Raw genomic sequence first — 9,127 nt, 5'->3', positions numbered from 1 at the left:
CGCCGTTGTGTGAGCTCTTGACTGTAGGCAGCAGCCACGAACGCAGGGCTGGGCCACGGGCACAGCCTTGTGGCAGCAGGCATTGGCATCGGTGAGTGCCGTTGGGGAGCACGAGTGAACCCATCTTCCTCTGCACCTCTTTCCTGGCCTTTCTTGCGCCTGTGGGGATGGGCATGGTGTGAAGAAACAATGGATGATGTGACACTGCTCGGGTGGAGGTGTAGACTGCCCACCTCCGGGGTCCTCCCTGTGGCCATGTAGCACCCTATGGGACCCACACAAGCTCTCTTTTCATTCAGCTAGGGTAAAGGGCAAGGCTCTCACCAATGCTTCTGCAACCTGCTTGCCCTCCCACCAGCTCCTAGTCCACTGGAGTTATCACTGCCATTTGCTCTGGCTCTACAGCATCCTTGTGGCCCTCAGCTACCCCAAACCTTGCCTCAGAGCCAGCAAACACTGCCCCAAAACTCTGACTGCCACCAGACCCTGGCTGAGTACCCTCGAAGATCACTATGCAACCCCCAGGGCCCCAAAACACTCCAGACCCTGCCTCAGGGCCTCCAGCACCACTGCCGAACATCCCCAAATCCTACCTCAGGGCCCCAAACATCCTGAGATACTTCCTTGTTGCTGATAGTTGCCCATGGCTTCTTTGGCCTGTTCCCTGGCATTCTTTTCCTCTCCGTGCTGGTCTGTGTCCCTAAGTTGCTCCCTCTCCCTCCTCCCCTAGCATTCTATATCCCTTTACCTTGGTCACTGATGCCCACCCCCCTTACTCGATCTTGCTGCCCCTCTTCCTCCCTGTTTATCTCATCCTTTGACTCTTTGTCATATTCCACCTCTCTGTTATTCTCTGTTGCTCTTTGCTCTCTAATCCAGGATCCTGCTCTGTGTCATTCTCTGTTCCACAGTCGTCTCCTGCTCTCTGGCTCCCTGTCCCTCACCTCTCTACTAGATGCCTCTGTGCTGCCTCTGCTCTTTCCAGTGTGCATGCGCCGAATCGGAGATGGCAACTGGGCATGAGCCGTCCAGGAACAACCAGTGCGTATGCAGACTCATAGCAGGCACCACTCATGCGTTGACATGGAGACGGCACCGTGCACGCATCAAACCGGGGCCTGCCAGTTCACATGTGCCGCATCGGAGACGGCACTGCGCATGCGCCAACCCTGAGTTGGCACTGCGCTTGCACTGCCTCTGTCCAAGGACTGCACATATGCGGTGTCGGCCCCGGGATTGGAGGACGGGCGGCTCATAGAGTTTGAGTTCGGAGGAGTGATCGGCGCTTCTGGAGAACTGGCAGCTCATGGAGTGCAAGTTTGGAGTGACGGGTAGTTCTGGACTACTGGCAGCCTGTAAAGCAGGTATGAGCAGGTTTATTCACGGAAAAAAGATTCTGCAAGTTATAAAGCAGGTATGTTTACTCCCATGCTGGGGTGCAAGGGGATTTCTCCACAAAGCTTGCACACCAGCAGTACATTTTAACAAAAACTTAGAGTGTTAATATACATATTCATTGGAATACATAATACAAACATACATATGCACGAGTAAGGGTGGGTTCGAAAGGCTGATGTCAGCAGTTTGTGTTCTCTTTACATCTGTGCATTGCCTCCTGGTGGTCATCTTTGGGGGTCTTTGGGGGGAAGGCTCATAGTCTTTCTCACCTTGTTTTTTCCCTGGAGCATGCGCAGATTCTCTTGGCCAATTTCTTGAATAACAAGAGGGTTTTTCAGCCGGTTTACTTATTCTATCTTATCTAAGAGAACCAATAGAACTTCTACCATCCGTATATGGGTATCTTTACTTATTGCCAAGACCCAACTAATTAGAGCACACCTGTTCCCCAAGGACAAAAACATAGTATTTTGCTGAACATTATAGTTCTTGGTAGACTTTCACAGTGAACTGCTTTGTTTTGATCAACACAGTAGTTCTTGGTAAAATTCCGCATAACAGTCTGGGCAAGCAGGATTCTTAGCAATATTAAAAAATACTATAAATAATACTATAACTTGCTATAAGTAAGTAAATAAGTTTGTAAGCAGTTTTCTATAAGTACGTAAGTAAGTAAGTCTCAAAACAAGTAATCATTTCTCTGTACCAAGGTGTCAGTGGCGATCTACGGTAATAATGGTCGCTGCTGCCTCTTTCCCTCTTCCAGAGGCTGCACTGAGGCCACACTTGTCCGTACCTGCCCTGCCCTGGGGATGCCACCGGCTGCGCCCAGCTCGGGCTGGCGTGGGGTGTCTCTGCCCGGCCTGGCGCTCCTCACGGCTCGGGGGCCGAAAGGGACGGGCGGAGCCGAGCCTTCCCGGCCGTGGGCGGCGGGGCGGGAGCCGCCGCGGCTGGAGCTGGAGGGGCCGGAGAAAGGGAAGGAAGGAGAACGTCAAGGGCATGTGGGCAGCAGCCGCCTCGCCCTGCAGGAGGAGAGCGCCTGCCTGTCCGGGTGAGCGAGGAGCCCTCTGCACAGTCCGCAGCGGGCCGGACCGCCAGCGTGCGCCCGGGGTCTGCGCGCGTCACCCCAGGCGCGGAACGGCCGCGGAGCGAGCGAGCGAGGCTGCGTGTGTCAGAAGCCACGTCTTGTAAGAGCCGAGAGACACCTGAATATTTTTTTATCTGGAGGACAGCCAAGTGACTGGAACTACAGAAGAGGAAGGGAGGAGTGAAGGAGAAAGAAAAGCTCTGAAGTGGTAAATTTCCTGGGCAGCACTGAGAGCGAGAGCTGTGGTGAGTCCTGGGACCACGGGGTCCTGTTGCCCCTTTTGTGCATGTGGGCCCTCCCCTGTTGCCCTCTATCCCACACTGATGTGATTTTTAATTTTTTTCTTCCCTTTATCTCTGCTCTCCTCTCTTCTGTTCTGCACCCTCTCTCTCTTTCTCTCTCTTCTTCTAGCTCTACCTTTTTATTTTTCTCTCTATTATATTGTCCTGCTCTCCTTTTTATTTTATTCTGTCTTTCTCCTGCAGGCTAGTGCTGGTTTTTCCCTTTTCCAGTTCTTTGTCCTGATTGGCATCGGTCCCTTTTCTGCCACAATTTCTCTGGCCTGTTCCCCCGTGTTTGTTTCCCCTCTGTGACTGCATGTGCCGCTATGTGTCCCTGACTGACTGCCTATTGCCCTCCCCCCTTCTCCACCTCTCTCTATCTCTTTGTCTCACTCACTGACGCCCACCCCCCTCACTGTGTGTCTCCCTGTCCCTGTCCTCCACCCTGTTCACCTCGCCGTCTCTCAGACCCTTTGTGTTGCTCCCTGTCTCGACTGTTGATGGCTTCATCTCTCTCTCTTGTTCACTCTTCCTGTCTTTTCTCATGCTCCACCTCTTTGTCATTCTCTCTGTTGCTCCTGTTGGTTCCAGGCCAGCATCCTGCTTTGTGTCCCTCTCCCTTCTGCAGTCGTCTCCTGCTCTCTGGCTCCCTGTCGCTCACCTGTCTTCTAGATGCCTCTGTGCTGCCTCCTCTCTTTCCTGATCCCTCTGGCCTGCTCCCCATCGCTGGCTTGACGCTCTTTTTCCACCTCTCTGCCTTGGTCCTGTCCCTCTCCTCATCTCTCGGTTGCTACTGTTTCTTTCTCCATCACTACCTCGCTGCCTGTCCCTTTTCTCTTCTTCCCTCTGTCCTCCATCCTCTCCTGAACATTTTGCCTGTAGAGCTCCATACCACTGCCCATCCCACTGTTTCTTGCTATATCCTCCTGCCCAGTTCAGTGTCCCATTACTTCTTGTGTTGTGCTCTCTGGCTTTTTCAAATTCTGCAGCCCAGTCATGGTTTTAATCTCCCCCTCTAGTTGTCCTGATCTGTGTGTGTTTTTCTCTCTTATTTCCTCAACTACTCCAGCTTGTTCTGTACCTTTTGTATCACCCTCAATCATCAGCCCATTTCTCTCTTGATCCTTCCATTCTGCTCCTCACTTATCAGTTTCTCTCTCTTTCCTCTGTCCTACTCCTGCACGTAGTGTGTGATTGAATGAGGTTCTGTGTCTAGCAGGCCTCATCTCGTAAGAGCTGTGAGACACCTACATCTTCTCATAAGTGGAGGACAGCCAGGCACCTGGAGCTGTAGAAGAGGAAGGGAGAAGACAAGAGAAGGAAGAGTCTGACCTGTCAGATTCTCCCAGCAGCGCTCGGGCCCCTCTCATCCCTCCTGTGTGTCCTGGTCCCTCCCTGTCTTTCTCCTAGACTCTTCTCTTTCTGATGCTGCTCAACATTTTTTACTCACCTGTATCTTCCTTCTCCATCTTGCTTGGAGCAGCTCCCTGTCTCCTGTCTTGTAGGTCCTCCCTCTCTCTGCCCTGTACCCTGCCACTGTTGTTGCCTTTATCCATCCCTCTCTGTCCAGCTCCGTGTCCCTATTGATTAATTCCTCCCTCTTCTTCCTGCACCCGCTGCTGTTCCCTGCGATCTCCATCTCTCTCTGTCCAGCTCCCTGTCCCCAGTTTTTCATTCCTATCTCCATCCCTCATAGCCTGTCTGGCCTTTTTCCTCAGTGTCTTTATCTCTCGCTGACTCCCTTCTATTTTTTTATTTCCTCCCTGTCCATCTTGTTACCTATCGCTCTTTTGTCTTCTCTCTCCATGTCTCTCTGTCTATCTTTCAGTCACTGTTCTTTAATTCCTTCATCTTCCCTGTAACTTGCTGCTATTTTTTTTCCCATTCTCCATCATGCTCTGTGTGGTGCCCTATCCCTATTTATCAATTCCTCCCTTTGCCCTGCGGTCTGTCTCTTTTCCTCATTTAATTTTTGCCTCTCTCTCTGTCTGGCTCCTTGTCCCTGGTTTGTGAATTCCTTCCTCTGTGCCCCATACCTTGTGTGATCTTTTATCTTTTGTGGTCTGTTTCTGGCTGGCGCTCTGTTACTATTCAGTAATTCCTCTTGGCGCCTTGTAGTCTGTTGCTTTTGTCCTTTCTTCATCTCATTGTCTCTATTTCTCCTGTTTTAGAATACCCCCCTCTTCTTTCTGTATGCATCGGTATTAGTTTTTGTCTCCAGGTCTCTTTTTTTCTGTGTCTCTGTCCCTGTTTTCCAAATTATTCCTTTCTTGCCCTGTAACATGTAGCTACGTGATTTGTTTTGTGTTTCTCCCCTGCCCTTTCCCTCTGTTGTTTGCTGTCCTGACTCCCCATCGCTGTTGCTTTTTCCTCCTTCTATGCCCTGTTCTTTGTAGCTTTTTTGTCTTTCTCCATCTTTCTTGGTCTAGTTCCCTGCCCTTTTCATTTTCTGCATCTCTATGCTGCTCCTCATCCTTCTTTGTTCGTCTCTGTCCTGCTCCTTCTTCCTCCTGCTGCCTTTTTTCTTCTCCCCCTGCTGCTTTGTTCTCCATATCTGTGTCAGGCTCCCTGTCCCCATCCTCTCACTGCACCGTTCCTTGCCTCTGGTTTTCTCTCTACCCCCATACTGGCCAGCCGGCTGCCCCTTTTCTCCTGTCTTTTAGTGTCCTGCATCTTACTCCTCATTTTTGGCAATTTCCAGCTCTGCCCAGCAGCTTGTTGCTCCAGGAACCGACTGACTGTTCCCGGCTGGACTGAGGAGCGTGGCTCCGGGAACAAGCGCCAAGGTGTGCCAGGGGCAGGGGCAGCATTAGTTGCCCTGAGCCCCGGAGCAGACTCACTCCCTTCTGGGACTTGTTCTGTGTGTGACTGAATAAACACTTGCTGGCTGTCGGCTGCCTTTTGTGCTTCCTTTGCCCCAGGTGAGGGGCTGGGAGGGGTGATGATGCTCTGTGGGGGTGGGTGATGGCCTCCAGCTGTGGGCTGGGGCTGGAGGGGCCCCAGGTGTGGGCAGTGAGGCTGATGGCAGCGGCCCCTCCCTGTAAAGGGCTTGCTCCGGGTGGAGGGGCGGGTGCTGCTGTTAAGAGCAAGGCAGCCGTCGGAGGGGTCGGTGTCAACCAAGGGAGGAGCAGAGCAGTCGCTGAGCATTGCTGGGCCCTGGCTGCACCGAGGGAGAAGGTGAGTGGAGCCGTGCAATCAGCTGGCAGCTCGTGGGGAGGATGGCGGTGCCTGCAGGGTGGCAGTGTTGGAGGTGGTGGCAGGGGCTGCCCCGAGCCGGTGGTGAGGCTTCTGGGTGCATTGGTGGGGGTTCGGAGGGGTGAGCAACGGTGTTGCTGCAGGGTCAGAAAGCAGAGAAAACTGCCTCTCGCAACCCAGCGGGAGCTGTAGTCCTGGTGTGTGGGGTTTCTGGCCAGTCGCGTTGGTTCCCTGGGTCACGCTGGGATGCGGGGTCTTACAGCGCTTGGCGCGCAGGCGGCCGTGCTGCGTTGGCCAGCGCGTGTCAGGAGCTGTAGGTTCTGCAGACTTGGCTGCCAGGCAGCTGCACCGCTCATGGGCGCCCGTAGCGCGGCGCAGTCCTCGCTACCGCTGCGGCCCCTGTGGCGCAGCACGAGGGATAGTTTTGTTGCCACTTTCACGTGGATTCCTGGGGGCTCCCGGCTGCTCCTCACCAAGCGTCGTGCCCGTTCCTCGAGAGCGTGTGCGCAGTGACGTGCCGCTCGGCCGCCGCTCGCGCGGGGGGTGGCGCTCGCCCGCGCTCACCGCCGCTGCCTGGCAAGCGACACGGAGGTGGCCCCGTGCCCCACGCTGCTGCCCGCCAGCAACGTCAGTGCGGTGCTCCGATGCCCGTGGGGGGGTGTGGCCACGCTCGGTGCCCCCTCCTGGTAAGGAAATGCTGCCGCCGCCCCACGTCACGCTGCCGGCGGGCGCTCGGTGCGCAAAGGGCAGGACTGCAGCGACGGCCCCGCACAGGCGTGCGGCACCGCCAGAGCTGCCTTCCTGCTGCCGCAGCGTGAGGCTTGCTGGGCGTGATTCCTGGTGGTGGGTGAGGGCCGAGGCCGCCGGTGAGGCCAGCCCGCCCCTTTGGCAGGTGTGGGGGCCCCTCCTGCCCGCTGGCCACACGGCAACGGTGGGGCAGGAAGCTTCACACCGCCTGCTGTGTCAGGCTTCCGCTCTGCTGGAGGTGATCCGGGCCGGGGGAGCCCCAGGGAGTAACCCGAGAGCTGGGACAAAGGCAGAGGGGAAGAAGATGGGTGTCCCCCGCGGGTTGGTGCCGGGTGCCTCCCCAGCTTGCCAGAGCTCCCCTTGAGCTGGTACTGGCCTCGCCCACACCGTGTCCTGGCCCCAGGTCTCGCACCTTGCCCTGAAGCCTGTCCCGTAGCCCCAGGTCACCCCCGAGCCCCGCGGGGATGGCGGCAAGCCGGCCCTTGGCGCCTCCGCAGGAGCCCCTGTGGAAGGGGGGCTCTGGCCAGGGGCGATCTACGGTAATAACGGCAGTCGCTTCACCTTCTCCCAGAGGCCTCACCGGGGCTGCGCTTGCCTGTTCCTTCCCTGGGGATGCTGTCGACTGGACCCACTTCAGAACTGTGTGGGGTTCTCTGCCTGCCCTTGTGCTCCTCGCAGCAGAGAGGTGAGAAGGGACAGGCCCCTGGGACGTTTTCTGGCTGTGGACAGGAGCTGCCACAGCTGAAGCTGCAGAGGCCTGAGAAAGGGAAAGAAGAAAATCAAGGGCATGTGTGCAGCAGCTGCCTTCCACTGCAGGAAGAGAGAGCCTGCCTCTCTGGGCGAGGCAGGAGCTCTCTGTACAGTCCGCAGCGGGCCGGACCGCCAGCGTGTGATCAGGGTCCGTGCGCGTCACCCAGAGCGCGGTACGGCTGCGCAGCGTGCGAGCGAGGCCCCACGTGCAGGAAGCTGCGTTTTGTAAGAGCCGAGAGACACCCGCGTGTTCTTTGAGGTGGAGGGCAGCTGAGCGACTGCAGCTCCAGAAAAGGAAGGGAGGAGAGAAGGAGAAAGAAGGGTCTGAATTGGCAAATTTTTCCTGGCAGCGCTGAGAGCGACAGCTGCGGTGAGTCGCGGACCCTCGGGGCCCTGTTGCCCCTCTTGGACGTTTTGGGCTGTCCCCTGGCCCCCTCTCTATCCCATGCTGCTGTGATTTTGTTGTTGTTGTTTTTGCTTCCCTATATCTGTGCTCTCCTTCTTTCCTGATCCCACTCCCTGCTGTGGTTTTTGTCTAGCTCTTCCTTTTTTCTAGATGCTTGGTCCTGCTCTCTCTCCTTCCTTTGTTTCATCCTCCCTTTCTCTCCTGTAACCTAGCGCTTTTATTTTCCATTTTCAGTTCTTGTTTCAGATCGGCTTTGGGGTCTCTTTTTGCCCACAGCTTTCTCTGGCCTGTTCCCAGGCATTGTTATCCTCGGCGAGCCTGTCTGCCGCTCCATGTGCCTGCCTGCCCATTTCCCTCCTTCCTTGTCTTCCTGCCTCTATGCTGTGACCTCGCTCATGCCTCCCCTGCTCCTGTATCTCCCTGTCCCCGTCCTCCACCCTGTTCACCTCGCCCTCTCTCAGACCCTTTGTGTTGGTCCCTGTCTCGACTGTTGATGGCTTCATCTCTCTCTTTTGTTCTCTCTTCCTGCCTTCTCTCATGCTCCAAGTCTGTCCTTCTCTGTGTTACTCTTGTTGGTTCCAGGCCAGCATCCTACTGCCTGTCTCTCTCTTCCGCAGTCGTCTCCTGCTGTCCAGCTCCCTGTCGTTCACCTCTCTTCTAGATGCCTCCGTGCTGCCTCCTCTCCTTGCTGATCCCCCCGCCCTGCTGCCCATCGCTGCCTTGGTGCTCTTTCACCACACCACTCCTGCCCTAAAATACTCGCCCTGTAAATGCCGACCCCACCAATACTGCCCCCCCCAGGGTCCCCACAGAAACGATCACCTCAAATACCCTACCCTGAAACACTTCCTGTAAAATAGTCCCCTCTAAAAAGTCCCCCAGCAAATAATCACGTGGAAATGCTCCAACTTCAAAATATACCCCTGCGAAATAATACTCCTGCCACCCCTGGACCCCCCGTGAAATAATAGTCCCCCCCTGAAATAAGAATTCCCCCCCACCCCCCGAAATAATGGTCCCCAAAAATACTCCCCCCCCCCGCCCCCGAAATAACAATGCTTCTGCCCGTGAAATACGGCTCCACCACCGAAATGATACTGCTAGGAAAAAATCCCCGCCCCTCACGCAGCCCTTCCTTCCCCTGCCCAGCCGGTAGAATAATACACCCTTCCAAATAATACTCGCCCAATAATACCCCTGGAAATATTATACCCACCCCCCTTGGAATACTACTATGCCTCCCAGTGAAATAATGCACTCCTC

General features: G+C 55.5%; 1 long non-coding RNA gene across 1 annotated transcript; it reads left to right on the top strand.

The window, feature by feature from the left end:
- Positions 1–2,131: 2,131 nt before the first annotated feature.
- LOC141965534 (uncharacterized) lies at positions 2,132–5,654 on the top strand. The gene is made up of 2 exons (XR_012634476.1): positions 2,132–2,730; positions 5,468–5,654. It is a non-coding gene; the product is annotated as an uncharacterized LOC141965534 (long non-coding RNA).
- The last annotated feature ends 3,473 nt before the right edge of the window (positions 5,655–9,127 follow it).

Source organism: Athene noctua, chromosome 13, assembly GCF_965140245.1.
Source record: "Athene noctua chromosome 13, bAthNoc1.hap1.1, whole genome shotgun sequence".
NCBI lineage: Eukaryota > Metazoa > Chordata > Aves > Strigiformes > Strigidae > Athene > Athene noctua.
The sequence above is the reverse complement of the archived record's forward strand: the minus strand, read 5'-3'. Positions and strand labels throughout refer to the sequence as shown.